Source organism: Vombatus ursinus, unplaced genomic scaffold (assembly GCF_900497805.2).
Source record: "Vombatus ursinus unplaced genomic scaffold, bare-nosed wombat genome assembly UNPS02014810.1, whole genome shotgun sequence".
NCBI lineage: Eukaryota > Metazoa > Chordata > Mammalia > Diprotodontia > Vombatidae > Vombatus > Vombatus ursinus.
In genome coordinates this window covers 3852813-3873918 of record NW_020954588.1, presented here as the reverse complement: position 1 = coordinate 3873918, position 21106 = coordinate 3852813, and the positions used below count along the sequence as shown (strand labels likewise).

Genomic DNA, 21106 nt, shown 5'->3' with positions numbered 1-21106 from the left:
GATAGATAGATAGATAGATAGATAGATAGATAGATAGATAGATAGATGGATGGATGGATAGATAGATGAATAGATGGCTGGAGGGATAGATAGGACATTTAAGTGCTCATTAGTCCATAAGATTATGAGATCCTCCATTAGACTGTGAGGCAGGGATTGTCTTTTGCTACTTTCTTTACTCTACTATTTAGCAATAGGACTAGTGAACACTTAAATGCCCTATCTATCTGTGTTTATCTGCTAATATACTTAATTGAAACACCCAAATTGTAACATTTTATTTTAATATAATTCAATTCAACACACTTTTATTAAGTCCTCATTTTTAAGGCATTGTGTTTGTGTGTTAGGGACACAAAGATAAATGGAGGAGTTTTCAGTGTAGTGGAGAGGGTAGGGATATACCCAAATAGTAAGTGCTTAATAATTGCTTTTTGACTAACTTTTATGTGCCAGGCACTGTGCTAAGTGCTGGAAAGAAAAAAAAATACATCCCAATCTTCATGGAGCTTACATTCTAATGGGGAAAGACAACACATAAAAAGGATTGGAAAGGGGAAGGTAAGAGTTCAAGGAGAAGGTGGAAAAGTCCAGAGAGTAAGGTGTGAAGTGAGCATATCCTGACAACTTCATGAAAAGGCAGCAGCCCAAGGCAGGCATTCACCAGTCAGAGAAGAAGGCCAAAGGAAGGTGGCACATCCAAATCAAGAAGTCTTCTAGGGAAGAGGTGGAGAGTTTGGAGTGTCAAGAGTGAAGCCAGGAGTGAAATATAGAAGCATTGTCCATAGGAGACATTTAAATTAATAGGAACAAATTGACCTCAGGGAACAAGGGGGTTTCCTTCATTAGAGGTTTTTAAGTGAAAGTAGGAAAACCACTTCTTAGAGTTATTTTAGATGGAATTCCTGTTCAGGTGCCCTTTAGATTCAATGGCCTCTGAGATCCCGTCCAACTCCAAAATTCTGATTTTTGAGGTATACGTGCTAGAGGGGCTAGGAATCCTGATTGGGCCACCTGAACACAGAGCCACCTCTATTGTGTGAAATCTTTGGATAGAATTCATTTCTTCTTCCTGGGAAAGTACTTTATTTTTTTGATCACTCATTTGAATTTCCAGAAATATTTGCATACGAGAATCCCTGTTCACTTGACGGTTTGGCCCAAGGAGGAAGATAGTCTCATTGAAAGGCCAAAAAAGAAAGTTCTTTCAAGCTGGTATAGAAGTTTGTAACAGGGAGGAGTGAAAGTTGGAACTAAAATCAGGAAGTTGGAACCAGTAGCAGAAAGAAATAACCCAGGAAAAACAAAAGAGAAGAGAAGTTAACCTACTTAATCTAGACATTTCCTCAGCAGTCAAAAACTCATGATGGACTTTAAAAAAAAAATCGAGCCAGAGAGACACAGAAACAGACACAGAGAGAGACCCAGAGATAGAAAAAGAGAAAAAGAGACAGAGACAGATCCACTCCATTGTCATTAGATGGAGCTGAAATTGAGAGACCAATTTTGTTTAAACAGTTCTGGTTCTTAACCTACAGGAAAAAGAAGAAATGGAGAAGACTAGAAATAACTTTAGGCAGACTATGATTTGTTGTGCCACACATTTTAATTTAGATAATTAAATGTGAGAGCTTTAAGGGACAACAGAGATCATTCTTATCCAATGCTCTAATTTTACAGATTAAGAAACTAAGGCCCTGAGAGTGCCTAGGATTTGCCCTAGGATTTGCCAGGTAGAAATATCAAAGCTCTACTGATAAGATTCCTATCGGATTGCTATTCAGGCCCTGAGTAGTCATTTTGTACAATGGAGCCATGCAAGTACTTAATACTTTTATAGGTCACATAAAAATGGTGGTAAGGGGGTACTTGAAGCAAGAGTTTGGGTATTCCCACAATGGAGAAATATCCTCCTATCACCCAGTGTGGTCATATAAAATAAAGAGCTAATAGTTCTCTAGCAATTTACTGTGCTTTGGCCATTGATCTACTTCTAGGAAACCTTGGGGGAAATTTCCTTGGGGGAAATGTGTAAAATGACATGGACTCCCTTGACTAGAATGCTTTGGACCCTTCAATGCTACATCTGGGTGTCTACAGCCCTGGAGTCAAGTCCTTGAACTTACTGGAGAAAGAGCAGTTAACTCCCTCTTCTTTCTTGCTGCATCTCACCTGTGCTTTTGTCTTCAATGTCTCTCATGCCTGAAATCCACTCACTCCTCACCTTTGCTTCTCTGAATCTCTGGTTTCCTTCAAAGCTCAGTCCAAATACCATGTGTTACAGGAGTCCTTTCTTGATCTTTTCACCTTGAAACAAAAATTCCCTTGAATTTATTTTGTATATACTTAGAAATCTTCATGTTATTTCCCCCAATAGGATGTAAGTTCCTTGGGGTTCCTTGGGATTATTCCTTTGTCTTCTTGGCCCAACACCTAACACAGTGCCTAGACCTTTAGAGTATGTGCTTAACAACTGTTTGTTAACTGATTGGTTGTCACCAGTCTTCCCAGTTTAGCCAGAAATTATTACGATATTATTAAATTGTCTCCACCAATTTCATTTTCTCCTCTACTTTATTAAAATTTTATAAAATATCTCTTTTTAAGTTCTTACCTCTGGAGTATTCTAAATTCAGTAAGACGTCAACTCCCAGTTTTCCAGAATCAAACTGGTATTTTTTCCTCCTTTTTTTTTGTTGATAAAAATACCTCTTCCTGATGAAATGTGTCCAAATTCAAAGCCAGTATTTGCTAAACAATAACTATAACCATGCAAGACGCTGTACTAAGCTAGGCTGGCAAAGATGAAATCAGACTCTAGACTAGTCTCAGCTTCCAGGAAACTCACTAGACTGTCTAGTAGGGGAGATAAGGCTTGTACGCAAATAACTCCCTTGCAAATTAGCCAGAAATTGCAAAGGGGAGGCTCATACAAAGTACTATGAGAAATCTTAGGAGAGAGCCAAGCACTTCAGTGAAAATTCAGTAGGGAGTGCCCACTGGACAGCCTGTACAAAGGGATATTTGTGGACAACTTCAACTCCTTATGACTCATTTTTTTTCCAGCTTAGATATTCCTTTACCAATACAGAGCGCAACTCTTGTAGAATTTAGTAACGATCTTCAAGAGTTGCTACGGACCCCAAATCCATTGCCTTGTGGTCAACAGAGTGATTAGCTTCACTGAATTTAGCTAGTTGATCATTCTCCAAGTGATAAATGGTCAAAGGAGATGAACAGGCAATTTTCAAAGGAAGAAATCTGAGCTATCAAGGGCCGTATGAAAAACTCTAAATCACTAACAATTAGAAAAGTGCAAATTAAAGAAAATCTAAGGTTCTACCTTATGCCTTTCAGATTGGCAGAATTGAACAAAAAAAAAAAGGAAAATGATAAATGCTGGAGGAGCTAGAAGAAAACAGGTACAGTAATGCTCTGTTGATAGAACTGTGTATTATTCTAGGGATTCTGGAAAGCAATTTGGAACTGTGCCCAAAAAGTTATGAAACTTGTGCATACCCTTTGACCCAGCAATAACTCTCTCAGTCAAAGAGAGAAAAAAGGACTCATATGCACAAAGAATATTTACAGTAGCCCTATTTGTAGTGGAAAAGAACTGAAAACTAAGGGGGTACCTATAAATTACGGAATAGCTGAACAAATTATAATATGTGAATATAAAAGAATATTGTTGTCCTTCAAGAAATTATGGAAGGGATAGCTTCAGAAAAACCTGGGAAGACTTTTAGGAATGGATGTAGAATGAAGTAAGAAGAAGCAGAAGGACAATTTATATTACATTATAAAGACAAATAACACTTGAAGTCTTAAGAATTCAGATTTACATCATGGCCAACCATGATTCCAGAACTCCAATGATGAAGCATGACAGAGAGCTGATGGATTCAGAATGCAGATATACATACGTGTGTGTCTGTGTGTGTAAAATGTTCAAACATGGCCAATGCAGGAATTTGTTTGACTTGACTATGTTTTTTGTTACAAGGGTCTTTCCTCACCTCTCTGGAGAGGAAGATAAAAGTGAGAGAAAATGGGAGAGGAGGTTTTTATTTTATTTTAAAATTTTATTTTATTTTATTTTAAAATTAAACTTTAAAAAGGAATGCATCCCGTACCATAGCTGCAAAAATCTATACGATCTGACTTTCTTCTCATTTTTAATGTATGAATAATAAAATTAGAAAGAGAGAAAGCATGAACTTTTTAAATTAATTTCTTTTTAATTTAACAAAAAAAAATTTAGCTAGGCTGTGCTAGGCCTTTTCTCAAAGATTTTCTAACATGGTAGAACCTGTCAGAGCTTGTGTTCTGCTGGCACAATCTTTGAGAAGCCTGGGGCGACTCCAAGCCATGGCCAGCCATGGAGTAGAACTTCAGAAGATTTGTAGGGGATAATGAATAAATCTTTTATAAATGTCTTTCTTTCCCTTTTTTCTTTTCTTTTTCTCCTTTCTTCTTTTTTTTCTCTTTTCTCTCTCTTTCTTTTTTCTCTCTCTCTTCCTCCCTTCCTTCCCTCTTTCCTCTCTTCCTTTCTCCCTCCCTTCCTTTCTCTTTCTCTGAACTGAAAATTCAAGTTCTTTGGAATGTGGAGGCTAGAAAGATCTGCAGAGGAAGTCTATGGATTTTACATCTTTAAGATAGACATTCACTCTTCCAGCAAATGTCTTACTTCACATCCAAATAAACAACAACAAAAAGAAATGTCAGGTGGGTTGTTGGGGGAGGTATAGGTTGAAAAAAGAGTCATATTGTCATAATTACTGTGATTCTAGGACTTTTGTTTGATAAACATGAATGAATGAAAAAGCATTTATTAGTCACTTACTATGAGCTAAGGGACTATGCTAACGCAGTTCCCTGGGAGTGAAAGCCCTAGATATTTCTCTAAAACGGAGACCTCCACTTACATTAATGTATGGTACTGAATTAATTGTAACCTTTAAATCATGAAAGGGGGACTGCAAAAGTTTTTTCCTCCAGGGTCCCATTCTGTCATCCCCCAGTTGCTATGGCACTATGGAAAAAAACTCCATCCAAAGCACAGTTCAAAGGACATAATGTGTGTAGGAAGAGCAGACTTCTCTCTAGCCTTAAAGGGCCACCCAGGGCTCTAAAATGTGGTATCAGAAGCTGGGATTCCTCACAAGTCTATCATACCTTAGTCTAACAACAAGAAAAACAGAATGTCTCTAGTCCTTTTATGGCTAGGGAGGTAGAGGAAAAGTCCCCTTAGGCTCATAAGATCATACATGCAAATCTGGAAGGAAATTCAGAAGCCAAGTAGTACAACTCATTCATTTTACTGATAAGAAAGGTAAGGCCCAGAGGAGTAAAGTCTTCCTATGTGCAAAGTCACATGGCTAATGAGTAAAAGAGCAAAGAACTAAACTCAGCTCCTCTGACTCCTTATTCTCAAGCCACTAACACTGGAAATTCTGCCTTTAAACAAGTTGTCAGGAACCCAAAGGATTGATGTGCCCAATCACTGTGGCCTCATATTGGTCCACTAAATGTTAGCATCCTATCTCTTTCAATAGTTTCTCATATTCAGGAAGCAGCGAGGATGTTTTTTTGATATTTCTGGAAACAGGATGATTGGCATTTCAGAAATGCAGTCCTCCTTCATGGACAATATTTATTTCTGTTTTTGTTTTGTTTTGCTGAGCCCATCTCCTCAGTCCAGATGTTACAGATAGCATAGAGAAACAACTCAAAACTTGCCAGGCATCAAGTTCTGAACATGAAGAATAGATGTACATGCTGAAAATATGCAAGGTGAACATATTTTGGCATTTTAGGCACAACTCCTCTTCTCTACATATGTGACTGCCTTGTTACGCAAAACTAAAGGATGACAACATAGTTCAATGCAATGTGTTCTGGACATGGAGTATCAAGAAGCTGCTTCAGTTCTTACCTTTGCCATTGGCTAGAGACAGAAATGTAAGTAGGTCTTCTGGTGCCTAAGGAAAGCACAGAAGGCAATTTCTTTCATTTATATAAGTGACTCTAGGAGAGGGACCTCGTGCCCTTCAAGGAGTCTGACTCCAATCCACTGGAAGAAGTCAGGAGAAAGCGGATGAGAAAGTAAGCAAGGAACAAAGTAGTGGGGGGAATATGGACCCAGTGGTGGGACGGGACCCTCTGAAAATAGACCTGCATGGCATGGAGCCAATGAGGAACCACTGTGTGGGAAAAAATCAGTGCTTTAGAGAAAAATTCCAGTCACCTTGCACTAGTTAGGGATCCATGAGTAGGGGCAAAAGAATATTCATTTAGCTTCCTACCAAAGTATTTCCCCCTTTCCTATCTAGTGTCCTTTGCTCTCAGATTACCTTCCATCAATTCGATGCAAATCTTTTCTGTATGTAGTTATTTACTATTATTTCCCCATTGGAATGTAAGCTCCTTGAAGGCAGGGACTGTTTTTGCCTTTCTTTATATCCCAGCATTAGCACAGTGTCTAGCCTATAGTTAGTAGTCAATAAATGCTCATTAACTATTTTAAAGGGAGATTATAAAAACAAATAAGTTCATCTAGGAGCTAATTAGAGGAGAAGAAATCAACTTTAGATATATTCCAAATATATCGTGTGTGTGTGGGTGTGTGTGTATGTGTGTAAATTTAAGTCCATGTTGCCATTACTTGGGGGCCAGGCCATTCACCCTGGTTCACTCTTAAGGAGAATAAAGAATGTTGGCCAGGAGCCAGCTGGAAAGGGTTCTGGGCGGCATTTCAGAAAAAAAAAAAGTTGAAAGCCAAGTAACAGGAAAAAGCAGATGTGTTAATAATAGGAATGAAAGAGGAGGACAAAGTTTAAACTCCAGTACGAAGAGTAAGACATTGGCGAGGTTCCTACCAAGCAACATGAAGGAAGGACCAAGAAGTCCAAGGGCCCCAGTCCCTAAAATTAACTGTGGAAGAAATATAGACATTTGACATTTTAGGCAAAAAGAAAGCCTCGGACCACTCCCAAGCAATCACTTCAGAACTGCTGGTTCAAGAACTCTTTCACCAGGAAAGAGATCTGGACAAGATTACAGTGAGATGAAGGGGACAGAGCAGCAAAGCCTGTGGCCAGACACATTGAGGAAACGTCGGAACTAATGCTGGACCATCCTGGAGGACAGAAAAAGACCTGATGGAACTACAGAAATTTTTTTTTTTCATGAGAAGAAAAGTAATTTCCCCAAAGAAAAGGTATGAGTTTTGTTTCCAAGACCTGTCTGTTGCATTTGAATTGGGAGCTTCAAACGGGGCAGGGTTTTACCTTGTCTGCAAAGCTTCCTTCTGTGGTCTCGCGGTTCTAAAGAGAAGACAATCTAGAACCTTTTCAAACTTGGGGACTCTCTTAATACCTGGGACCATATTCTCATCAGTGATGTATGTACACTGGGTTTTTTTTTTTCTTCAAGGAAATAAGACATTTGTGCCCTAGGCACTGATTTGCTCATTTAAGTGAGTAGGCAAGTATTGGGTTTAGTTTGTAGATAGAATGGTGAGACCCATGTCTAACATAATGGGGTCCCCTTTGTGGCCAGTCAGAGGCCGGCCTCAGAATTTGCATACTGGCTAGTGATATTTTCCGTCTTTGACAGCATTCACCCTGCAAAGGTTGCCTGGAAGCCCACAGGGTGAGCAGTGCTGAAACTTAAGCTGACAAATACCATCTGCATCTCTGCTTCCATTGGCTCCATTCACCATCAAGTTTACACAGTCTTAACTCTGGAGATGCTCTTTATCCTTGACTAGGCAATGTGCACCCAGAGTTGTAATTAGCAATTTTCATTCCTGGAGCAAGCAGCAGGAAATGAACCCTCTAATCAACTTTGTTATTCACAATATGGAAAATAATAAAAGTAGCTAACAAATTCAGTGGAGGGGGGAGAGAATTAATTACAATAAGGGTTCATAGTGAATATGTGTGGTAGCTTCTAATTATTCTTAGAAACTAATCATAAAAAACAATTGTTGCTAGCAAATACATACATTAAGTTTTTGTTCGCTTTATATTTCATTGTCTTTGGCCAGAGTCTAAATCACCCTATCCTAATTATAATTGACATCCCTAAATCTCTTTTCTTTTGTTCAGTAAGAATCTTCAGTTTAGTTTAGTTTAATTTTCCTTGAAGCCTAGGCTGACAAAAGTCTTCCTAGAACTGTGTGCAGCTTACCTCTCCAGGAAAGAAAATCTAAATAAAAAGTAGTGATTGCATCTTAATTAATCCTCCTTCTACCCCAAAACTTTATTCAAGTGAAGACTATGAAGCAGTTGAGAAGAGAGAAGGAACTTTTGACAGTGGGAAGGAACCCATCAGTTCACCTCTCTTCTGGGTCTCAGTTTCCTCATCTGTAAAATGAAGGGGTTTGATTGACTAGACAATCTCTAAGATTTCTTCCAGCTCTTTAATCCTATAAGAGGATTGGAAAAGAGACAGGAACAGCGGCACAAAATCAGTAAGCAACAGGATCGGCTTTTTGCTGCTTAAGCCAGTAGCCTACAGTGCTCACAATAGACACATAGACAGAAGCCGAGTGCTCTGAATTTAAAATGTGAAACAAATATTTATTGAGCACCTATTAGGAGCATGACAGTGCTGGTGGTGCCAGGATCCCAAAATGAGTGATGACAGCAGGCATGCAATGTGTAGCATCAGGAAGGAAGCCTATCCCTCTGTTATTCAGGGGCTTTTAATGGAAGCATCTGAGCATACAATGTAAACTAATAAGCAAGAGAGAGAGGGCAGCAGCACCTCAGAATTATAAAGTGCTGGTATCTTTGAATCAGTGCACAAGTTGCTCATCCTACAGGCTTCATGTCAGAAGAATGAACAGCCACTACCTCATGTTTACAAAAGTATCCTTGGCAGAATAAGTATATATAAGCTGAGTTATTCAGCATTTGCTAGGGAGAGTAGCAAGGGAATAGAGGAAAGAAACATTTGTGGAGTAGAACAATTTAGAAGCTAGGAACAGGGATATAGGTTACAAAGGATGAGAAAAGTTTCTATTATAATATATATGCAGTATATTGTATTATGGGACAGCTAGGTGGTGCAGTGGATAGACCACCAGACCTGGAATCAGGAAGACTCATCTTTCTGAGTTCAAATGTGGCTTTAGACACTTCCCAGCTGTGTGACCCTAGGCAAGTCACTTGATCCTGTTTGCCTCAGTTTCCTCATCTGTAGAACAAATTGGAGAAGGAAATGGCAAACCACTCCAGTATCATTGCCAAGAAAACCCCAAATGGGGTCACAGAGAATTAGACATGACTAAAAAATGACTGAATAAGATGTATGTAGTATATACTCAAGGATGTGAAGGCAACACATTATAGAGACTGGTGAGGTCAATAGAGGGTTGGGTTTGAAATCAGGAAACAGGGGATCAGATACTAGCTATGTGATCAGTGGCAAGTCATTACGACCTATCAGAATCTCAGGTTTCTCAGAAAGTGATATTTGGACAACTTACCCCACAAGGCAGTTGTCAGTCCCAAATATGATAATCTATGTGCATTACAAAATTGCCATCATTTATATAATGCTTTGTCTTAAGGTTTGCAAAGCACTTCATACATGGTAACTGATTTGATCCTCAAAACAACCCTGGGAGGTAGATGCTAATATTATCCCCATTTTACAGATGAAGAAACTAAGGCTAAAGAGGTTAAGTGATTTGCCCAGGATCATACATCTAAGTAAGTGTCTGAGGCAGGATTTGAACCCAAGTCTTCCTGACTACAAGTCCAGCACTAACTAATCTATCACCTAGGTACTCTTAAGTGCTTATTAAATGTCAGTTATTATCATCCGTCATCATAGTATAGAGACAACATGGCAGAGTGAATTAAGAGCTAATTATTAAATCTTAAAACTTTACTAAGATTTTCAGGCCACTGTGTGTGTGTGTGTGTGTGAGCATGAGCATATGCATATACTATATACTTATTTACAGAGAGCACACACACTTATGTGTACAGATGACCGAGTGTACAAATAAACAAGCATATATATGTATATATCTATACATTATTTATTCATATGTGTGCATAGTTTAGGTGGCTAGGCCAGAAGAATTTGTTATGTATTGGTAAATTATTGCAGATTGAGAGAAGCAGATGGTCACCTCATAATACCAGCCAACACAAACAGGCAAGTTATAAAGGGGACTGACTGCCTGGTTAAACTAGATGGCTGGAAATCCACATAGGATAAAGTTAAATTTTGTTATTGTTGTTGTTCGGTTGTTTCAGTTGTGTCCAACTTCTCATGACCCCATTTAGGGTGTTTTTAGCAAAGATATCAGAGAGGTTTTCCATTTCCTTCTCCAGCTCATTTTATAGATGAGAAAACTGACGCAAACAGAGTCAAGGGACTTGCCCAGGATCACACAACTAGTAGGTGTCTGAAGCCAGATTTGAACTCAAGTCCTCCTGAATCCAGGCCTGGCACTTTATCTACTGAGTCACCTAATTGTGCTGTTGAAGTTAAAATGGACTTCATTCAAGTTAAAATGAACTTCATTAAAGTACTATAGTTTTTATTTCACTACTTATGTGCTTTAGGAGTTAGGGGAGAGGGAGAATGCATTGTAGGGAAAGTATATCTTATGAACTTCTTTGAAAGAATTAGCCTGACATTTTTGTTGCCACCATTGGGATGAGCAACCCAAACTAGTTTCAGCACATACTTCCAAAGGCGATTCATTCAGGACCAGCTAAGTATGTGATAACTAAGGGCTATCCTGCCTTAGGTCAACAGTTACGAGGAGTCAAGAATAAAGAGATGAGGCAGATTTCAAGTTGATGAGGCTGGGTCAGTCATAAGAAATCAGGAACTAGAAGGGCTATAAATGGACAGCCCTGGGATCAGAAAGTCCAACAGAGGAGAGCCTGAGAAGTCAACATTCTGAAAGGGCAAAAGTCAAACAGTTGACGGTGCAAAATTCTCTAGAACTTGCAATAGCAATAGCAGGGATGACAAGAACCTAGAAAGGGGTGGGGAACCTGCAGCCTCGAGGCCACGTGTGGCCCTCTAGGTTCTCAAGTGCAGCCATATGACTGAATCCAAACTTCACAGAAAAAAAATCCCCTTAATAAAAGGATTTGTTCTGTAAAACTTGGACTCGGTCAAAAGGCCCCACTCAAGGACCCAGAAGGCCACGTGTGGCCGAGGCCGCAGGTTCCCCACCCCTGAGAGCTTCTGATGTCTTTTAAACCTGGCAGCTTGGACATACTTATTCAGCCCTATCCATCCAGATTTCAAGAAATAAATTCAATTCAAAAAATATCTATTAAATTACTGTGGCAGGCAGCCTACTCTACAGGACACTACAAAATTTAAATCAGACATGGTCTCAGAAGTCATTTGATAAAGTCTCTTCTGCTGTTTTTATGGATTATATAGAAATATAGATCTCAGAATTGATTGGATAACCTGACCCAAAGGATAGGTATCAAACACTTGATGTCAACTTGGAGAGAGGTAGATTTCTAATGGACTGCTTCAGGACTCTCTCTGTTCTGTTCAACATTTCCATCAATGGTTTTGATGAAGACCTAGATAGCATGCTTATTGAATTTGAAGATAACACAAAACTAGGAGGGGTAACCGGCCTGTTGGATGACAATCAAGATGGGGGAAAAAAATGTCTCCCCAGGGTAGAATAATCAGACAAATCTAATTAATTGCTGTTTAGTAGAAACAAATGAAAAATGTCATGCTAGTTCAAAAAATCAAATTAACAAGTACAAGATGGTGAAGGCATTTTGAGGCAACAGTTCATGTGAAAAAAATCTGGTGTCTTTTAGTAAAAGATATGTAGAGAGGAAGAATTATAGGTTAGGTGGTGGATTGTGGCTTAATAGCCAGATCCAAAGAGAAATGGTTAGGAGTTCTCTGTTGTGAAGAAGTAGCTTGGTAGAGTAGAAAGAGAATTGACTCTGAAATCAGAGGATTAGGATTCAAATCCCACTTCTGATGCTGTCTGACCTTTGGGCAAGTCACTCAACATCCCTGAGCCTTGGTTACCTCCTCTATAAAATTCAAGAGTTGGATTGAATGTCCTCTGAGGTCCCACTCAGTTCTAAATGGGATTCTATTAATGGAGTTCTCCAGTAAAGTGTCCCCCAAGTGCTTGTTCTGTTTGCCATTTTTTTAGTTACTTGAATAAAGGCATAGTTAGTATGCTCATCAAATTTACAAAGATGGCAGAGATTGCAAAGGTACTGAGTAGCACTATATCCAAAAGAATACTAGATAAGAACCTTGGACTAAATCAAAGATGATATTTAATGAGCTTAACTATAATGTCTTATACTTGGATTCAAAAAATCAAAATCACAAACATGGGGAGAGTGGTTAAACAGTGATTTGTCTTTAAAAGGTCTAGGGGGGGTATTAGATTAAAAGCTCTATTTGAGTTAATAATGTGATATGGCAGTCAAAAAAAATTAATGAGATCTTGCATTGCTTTGAGAGAAACATAGGTACCAGGAATAAGGAGGCAATAGTCTCACTGTACTCAGGTCTGGCCAGAAAAATAAAATTTTTCAAAGTTGGTTTTACCGTGTTTGGCTTTGAGTGACACATTTCAAGAAGGATATTGATGAACTGGAGAACATACAAAGATGACCAACCTAGAACAATGAAGTTCATGCCAAATATGGATCAGTTCAAAGAACTCAGGTTGTTTTGCCTAGGAAAGAGAAATCTTTTACTCCAAAGGACATAAAAGCTATCTTCAAGCACTTAAAAGGCTGTCATATGAAAGGGGATTAAATTTGGTCAATTTGTCCTGAGAGTGCCTATCTACATTGGAAGGAAGTTACAAAGAGGTGAATTCATATGAGGAGAAGCTCCCTAAAAATCAGCGCTAGTCAAAAGTAGATGAGTGGAGGAGCTAGTGTTTTCTCTCTCACTGGACTCATTTGAGAAAAAGCTGTATGTAATGAAAAATAAAAAATAAAAAAGAGAGAAATGGCTATATGATCACTCGTTGTCCTGGACTTTCTTGTTTAGGCATGGTTGGATAGGATGGCTGCTAATGTCCTTTCCAATTCTGAAATTCTGCATTCTCGTGCTATAAGTCAATGGTGTGACATACTTAAATACTTAAATGAATCTATGATCTCATCCATTTGGAAAGTCCCTTCAAAGATACAGATTGCAACTAATTCATGTCTTCACATTCTGTGTGGCACTTATGTCCTTGCACAAGTTCACCAAGAGTGAACATTCACCCAACATGCTAAATGTTCTAAAAATCACACAACTTTTAGAAGATCTGTAAACTTTAATTTGACTGTGGGTACAACATAGGGACCAAAACAGCAAATGAATTTTAGACGGAATCAAGAGGGGCAAAGCACACAGAATCCGGAGGTGGTAGTCCCACTGCACTCTTCTCCGTTCATATCATTATTGAAGTATTGTGTTCAATCCTGGGAGCGACATTTTTAGGAAATGCTGGAGAGCATCAAGAGAAGGGCTACCAGAACAGTGAAGTGACTGGAGTGAAAGGAACTTGTCACAGCAGGAGTGTGGTTGTAAGAACTGAAGATACTTAGTTTGGAAAAGAAAAGACATAAGGGAAACACGATAATGGGTCCCCAAGCATGTGAAGAGATGTCATGTGGATTATGGCTTGAATTTCTTTTGCTTGGTCCTAACCAATCGGTCCCAACTATTCCCAATGAGTAGAAGGTTCTGAGAAGTCAATTTAGGCTTTAAAAAAGGAAGAGCTTCCTCCAGTAAGAACTATACCCAAATAGAATGAATGGCATAGGAAGAGAGAGAATTCTTCAAGCAAAATGGTCTGGATGACCATTTGTTGGGATATTGCAGACAGAACTCCTGTGCAAGGAACTGTGTTGTGTTGTTTAGTGTGAAGGGTCCGAGCCTGGAGCGTCGGATTTGAAGCCATAAGATCTAAGTTTGACTCCCAGAGATGCCAACGACTTGCTGTGTGAGCTGAGGCAGGGAGCTTAACCTTCCTTGTCCTATAATCCCTTCTCTGTGAAATGAAGGGATTAGACAAATGACCTCTGAAGTCCCTTCCAATATGGAGATTCTCCGACTTGTGGAGCTTCCTAATTACTGGGAGACCACGACAACAACAATAATAATAATAATAGCTAGCATTTCCATGGTGCTTCATGTTGTGCAAAGTTCTTTCCATGTTATCTCATTTGATCCTCACAATAAGTTCAAGTGATTAGACCCAAACACAGTTAATTATAATGCACAATATTATATGATAAATCTCTTTGAGAGGTATATAGAGGAGTGTGCTAATAAATATTTAATGACAGCCTGGGGAAAAAGTATCAAGGACACATTTTCAAGTTTAATCCGTATTATTAACGTTTTATCCATCATTTTCCTAAGTTTAGACAATCAACAAAAGATAAATTAAACCCCATTGTGTCCTGTTTGTTGACTTCTGAGGTATGAATGGTCAAACTGAGGATTTAACTATTTGTTCTCTCAAAGCCATTACAAGCTGCCTCCAGTACACCAATTCAATTCAATAAACCTTGATCAAGCATCTGTGTCACAGGCATTGTACTAAGTGCAGGGGATACAAACAAGAAAAAGAAAGACAGTTCCTACCCCCAAGGAGCTTACAATCTAATAGGGAAAGGCAATATATAAGATGAAACCCCAAAGCGGGAGGGTGTGTGAAGACGTACTAAGGACCAAGGAATTAAAACCAAGAAGAGCTGCTGATGAAAAATGAAGAGATAGCTTGGCAAGTTCTAAACCCTCTGTAAAGGAGGGTTTGGGGAGGAGTTCATTGCTTTGTCCTCCAGCCCTCCAGTCAGAGGGGATTTGCAATTGGGGGTTCTAAGAAGGTGCTGAATGACTCTGCATGTTGATGAGATTTCAGGTGATCAGCTTATCCTGGGGGTGGCACCATCAGAGAAGAAACTGAGCCGAGCCACAGATGGAAAATAGACATAGAACTTGGTAAACGCCAAGTGTTCTGTGAGATCATGGTGCCTTGGAGCAAGGAGGCATTTAAGTTTGTTGGATAGAACTGAATTGGATATGAAGATTTGTAAAGGGCTTCATCTAGCTCCTGACTGGCTTCTATATGATCACTTCTTGTAGAAGGGACACGCCTTCTGTGTGAGGGAGATGTGTCTAGAAGACAATCTAAATATGCCGTAGCCTTGAAGGTTCCAATCTTCTCCTGGTTCCTAGAAGGTCCCTGGCACAAGGTATCCATCTATGTTCAGTCTCCTCCATTTCATGTTCGCAGTTCTGCCAACTGAAAAGGTCACAAAAGGAATGGGAAAAGGGACTGGGAGGTACGGTATACTGTTCCACGTGAGAAGTAGAGGAAGACACCAGTTTCTTTTACTGCCCAGGACCACTTTATTTCATCCAATGGGGCTGTCAGCTACTCTCATTTCTTCTTCCTTGGTAGGTGAAACCACAGTTCCACACCCAATAGCGTAAGGTTTGCCACCAACGTCTAATTCTGCCTGCATCCACTGGTTCCCAAGCAACATCACAGAGAAGCAGCCAAAAGAGAATAGAACGAGGGTGATGAAGGCAAAGACCTTTCACTAGTAATAGTGGAAATGATTCTCCATTGGGCAGTATGCATGGGGGCCATTAGAAATTTAAATGGCTCAAAGTTTGCCTATTGGCTTCCACAGCCTTGAGACCAAGAAAACATTTCAGCAGAAGACTACCCCAGCTATAAATCAAATTGAGAAGAAAAGAACTGCAGGAATAAAGATGAAACCAATGCCCACCTCTCTGCAGAGCCCACAGTGACAGGTGGCATCAACAGTTACCTCCTCAAACAGCTTAGCCACATAATGAACTTGTACCGAACAGGAGGAGAGCTGCATAAAGCACCCAGACATCAACAGGCATAAAAATAGGGCAGCATTTTTTCTGAGAATCCCTATAGGTCAGGGACAATCACTTGGCTATCCACAGGCAAATTACTGGCATTGCCAGCATAGCTTAGGTCTGCAGTAATATTGGCTTATGATTCTTAGTGACACTGTCACCCACTCTGCCTAAGTAAGAATGACATTGACATTAACACTGCTGGTATTTACTATCAATGGAAAGGAAAGGAAACTTTTAAGACACCAGTGGCTCTGGTGTGAGGTCTTTCGATAGGCCAGTCTGCCCAAGAGGAGGAGGAGATGGTGTAGGTGTTGGGAATGTATGTGGTGGGAAGCCACCTCCACTGGATACCTGGGATTCCACTGTTAATGACTCATTCCTTTGTGTTTGTCATTAATACCTAAATGAAAATGACTTTAACTAATTATTTACCTACCTGATAGGAAAGAGGCTGGAGGGAGGAATGGAGGATAGGAAAAGGGAGGAAACAAGGATTTATTAAGGACTTACTGGTTATCAGGCTTGGTGCTACGTGCTTTACAAACAATTTTTCCATAGGAAGATCACTAGGAAGCTGAGATAAGATGACGGATAATAGGGAGGGGGAGATAATCCCCCAAAAGAAGGGATCTAGGAGGTACCAAAGACCACTTCACAATTTAACTCAGTTTATGGATCATTGGTAGTGTGTAGACAATATTAGTAATACCAAAATATGTATGAGGGATAAATGGAAGAAGTACTAAAGTAGATTTTACTGTGAAGATGTGAATTTACATTAAAAAATTCAAACTTGAATAGTGTGTTTCTGCATGAAGTGGACATACATGGCTCATAGGGTCTTCTGTATAGGCAGGCAGAAAGGAAAGATGGTGGCTAAGCCAGTTATTTCCCTGCTTTAGGGAAGGTATAATGCAGCGCATAATTGTACCCCTGCTCCAATAAATGATATAGACCATCAAATTTCCTGAGAAAGGTAAGGTCTCATTCAGAATGCTTCCTTTTTGTTTTGTTTTGTTACTTGCCATTTGGGATTATCCATCCTCCTTAACAGGGAGAATTTAGAGCTGGCTGTAATTCTCCCAACACCATCGGCTAACATTGTGTTAACATACTTCAAATGCTTTTCCAGGCACCCGTGCCTTTGAAATGTTATCTCCATTTCTAGCTGGCCTGATAGCCTTTATAATTCAATTTCTCTGTCTTATACTTGTCTCATGACAGGATTCTAAGCCAATCATTGATTAGCCAGCAAAGGACTCATGAAAGCGAATGGCAGATATTTAACTTTGAGCTGGTTAGTTCACTTGGTCAAAGTGTGATACTTATAAGCTCAAGCTCCTGAGTCACTTTGCATAGAGGAAAAATTCAAGTTCGATGACTGGGCTGCGTTAGTGGTTGTCCCTCATTGGAAATCACCAAGCAAAGACTGGAAGATCGCTTATTGGTTATGTCATAGAAGGGATTCTTTTTCAGGTAATGGTCAAACCATGTGGCCTCTGAGGGCCTTTCTCACTCTGACATTTTTTGATTCTGACACTCTATCCCCTACTCTGTGTATTTTCACTGTTCCCTTTGCCTGGCAACTTCTTCTTCCTCAGCTGGTTTCCTTGGCTTCCTTCAGGTCCCAAATAAAATCCCACCTTCTACAAGGAGCCTTTCCCAATCCCTCTTAATTCTACTGTCTTCTCTCTATTGAATATCTCCAATGGATTCTGTATATCGCTTCTTTGTGCATGGTTTTCATGTTGTCTTTCCCCATTACTCTGTGAACTCCTTGAGAACAAGGACTGGTGTTTTGTGCTTCTTTGTATGCCTGGAACTTAGCACAGTGCTTGGCACATAACAGCTACTTAATAAATTTTCAATTACTTGTCCACTAATTGCATTCTTCATCCCAAATGATCATCTTACAAATACGTGTCCCCATTCATAGTAGGGTCCAGGCAAGGAAGAAACTCACCACAGTCACCAACAATTAAAAATTAATTCAGAGTGGGGCAGCTAGGTGGTGTAGTGGATAGAGCTCCGGCCTTGGAGTCAGTGGTCCTGAGTTCAAATGTGACCTCAGACACTTGACACTTACTGTGTGGCCCTGAGCAAGTCATTTAACCCTGATTGCCTCACCAAAAAGAAAAAAAAATTCAGAGTGCATGTCTTGTTAATCATGGGCCTATACCACTATGATTTCTTTCAAATGACAGGACAGAAATTCATTCACTAAGAAGTCTTCTCTCTGTCACTAACCAGCTATGGGACTTTGGCCAAGTTTCTTCATCTGGAAAATGAAGGAATTGGATGGATTTAAGGGACTCAACTCCAACTCTAACATTTTATGATTATACGGTACAGGGCAAAGAATAATGACCCTATAATCAGAGGCCTTAAGCTCAAATGCTGCCACAGTGTGACCTTAGACAAGTCACCTAATTTCTCTGGGCCTCAGTTTCCCCTTCTGTGATAATAAGCATGCTGGTCTAGCCGGCTTCCTTGGACCTTTCTAGCTCTGTATTATAATTCTGCGATGAAGCAGGCCTTGCCCAGGACTTATCCTTGGGATCACGCTGCCCTCTAGTGTTTCACTTTCAAGGAACTGTTAAAATCGAACACAAGAGGTAATTTCAATTTAGGATCTCAGAGCTAGGGCTGAAAGGGACTTTAGAGAACATCTAATCTAGCCTTCTCCTTTTCCAAATGAGGAAAGTGAGGCCAAAGGGGTGAAATGAATTTGTTTTAGGCAGGATATTAAATTTAGTTCTGGTGCTGAAGAACGAGATGTAATTCCAGTCAGAGGTCATCTGTTCCAAAAACCTTTACTAACTGTGTGACCTTGGTAAAGTAACTGAACCTGCCTGGGCCTCAGTTTCCTCATCTGTAAAATGAACACCTTGGACCTTATGCCCTCTGAAGTCCCTTTCAGTCCTAAAGCTATGATCCATCACGACAAACTCCTAAGTACTATCCCAATTCTTTTGCGGATTTTTCTATCAATCTGTGTCAAAACTATGGTGATCTTTTTTTTTAATATAGAAAATTCTTTTGTAGACATAATCACTTGCAAATGTGAGAGAGTGAGACGTATTAGGTTGGGAGGGATAAAAGCTCTGAACTCAGAGTTGAAGGAATCATGAATTCTGATCCTGGCTCTAATGCTTACTAGTTGTCTGACCCTGAGCAAGTCACTTAACTTTTAGTCTCAGCCTCCTCATCTCCAAAAAGGGGACAATAATATCTGCAGTCCCTATAGACAGTCATTGCAAAGGCGTGGAGGTGGGAAATAGAGTCATGTGTAAGGAAGAGCAAACAGCCCGGTATGATAGGACCATAAAGTGTTGGAGGCAGGGGAGGGGAAAAGGCACGGGGTTTAAGAGTGGTTGTTGTTTAGTCGTTTCAGTTGCGTCTGACTCTTTATGACCCCATTTGGGGTTTTCTTGGCAGAGATACTGGAGTGGTTTGCCATTGCCTTCTTCAGCTCATCTTACAGATGAGGAAACTGAGGCAAATGTGTAAAAAAGAAAGAGCCAGGAAGTAAAGACCTTTAAATGCCAAAGGATTTGACATTTGGTGCTAGAGGCAAAAGGGGACACCTGTAGTTTGTGGAGCAGGGGCTTGCTAGGGTAAGATCTGGGATTTAGGAAAAAATCCTTTGGCAGCTCTGTGGAAGATTGGAATGGAAAGAGACTTGAGATGTGGAAACCAAATAAGAGGCTTTTGCAAGAGTCAGAGGGAGAAATAATGAGGTCTGAAACTTAATAGAAGGAGATAGTGGCTAGAAGGGGACATATACAAGAGATACTGTGGACAGAGAAGTGACAGTATCTCTTGTATATGGGGTGATTGAAAGGAGTCAAGGATTGCCCTGACATTGTCAGAGCAGAGCACTAGGACAATGGCGGTACCCTCCATGGAAAGAAGGCAGTATGAATGAGGGATGGGTTGGGGGGTGGGGGGAGGGGGCAACGAACTCTGTTTTAGACCCGAGTTTGAGACGCCTGGAGAACCATGAGATTGGGAGGCAGTTAGACTTGTGCAACAAGAGATGGGGGAGACACACTAGGAAAAGATCTGTAGATCTGAGAGTCATTTGCATAGAAATGGAGATTGAACTCAAGGGAGCTGATAAGGTCACCCAGTTAAATGTAGTCTGGGGAGAGAGAAGAGAGCCTAGTAGGACAGAGCCTTAGGGCACATCCAGAGTCCAGGAGGGTGACACAGATGATGAGTTGATAAAATAGACTGAGAAGGAGTGGCCAGTTAGATAGCAGGGGAAAACAGTGTCACAAAAACCCAGAGTACCACCAGGAGAAGGTAGTCAACAGCATCAAAAACTGTAGAAGTCAAGAATGTGGCAGGAAGAGGGTGACCGTCTATGGCACAGAGGTCATTGATTTAAGTACCATGGACCAATCAGCTTTGCTGTTCTCCACGATCAAAGGCTGTCACCTACCCCGGCTCAGTCATCACATCTGCTGTTTATTGTACTTTTTAGGAGCACCTGGTGGGATTGTACGGACGGAATACTGCTGCAGTGGTCATGCACGGAGTTGTTCTTATGTAGTTTCCAAATGGTTACAGGGAGTCTTCCTTCCCCTCCCCCACCCCCTTCAGTAGTAAAGACTGAAGAGGGTTCAAGGGTACATTAACAAGATGAGGTCAAGGGTCCTCAGGATGGCAGTGAAGGGCAGTGACAAAAGCAGAGACCTGAGGGGGCAATGAGATGGGCTAATGAGGAAACAAACTGAGACCGCTCCCTTCCCCCAGAATGAAGCAGTACCAACACTGACCTTACCAAGGTCACCCACTCCACCCATACAACTTTTTCTATGGGTGGAGTGAAGTGGTTGAGGTATGTTTGATTCTGTGGGCATTGTGTCTGACCTCACGGGAGCAGGAAGGAAACAATGCTACTGTATTTCCTTGTTAAATAGGCTCAGATGTGAGTCTGATCTTTATGTGCCTAGTAATAAAGCTGCCCTACTTTCAAATGATTGTTGGTAGCACGATACTTGCAGAGAAACTGAATAGGGAGCAGCTAGGTGGTGCAGCGGATAGAGCACCAGCCCTGGAGTCAGGAGGACCTGAGTTCAAATCCAGCCTCAGACACTTGACACTTACTAGCTGTGTGGCCCTGGGCAAGTCACTTAACCCCATTGCCTAGCAGAAAGAAAGAAAGAAAGAAAGAAAGAAAGAAAGAAAGAAAGAAAGA

At 40.4% G+C, this 21106-nt stretch overlaps 1 protein-coding gene across 8 annotated transcripts in view; it reads left to right on the top strand.

The window, feature by feature from the left end:
* The window catches only part of SLC19A3 (solute carrier family 19 member 3), a 58009-nt gene that overhangs the window by 4140 nt on the left and 32763 nt on the right, over nucleotides 1–21106 (top strand). For 5 of the 8 annotated variants that reach the window (XM_027876010.1, XM_027876016.1, XM_027876011.1 and 2 more), the window contains exon 2: nucleotides 17125–17376. The exons of 2 other annotated variants lie outside the window; for them this stretch is intronic. The gene's annotated coding sequence lies outside the window, so the exon portion shown is untranslated. Of the gene's footprint in view, nucleotides 1–5915; nucleotides 5965–17124; nucleotides 17377–21106 lie in introns of those variants that run through there. One more of the 8 variants, XM_027876009.1, reaches the window with a different exon arrangement.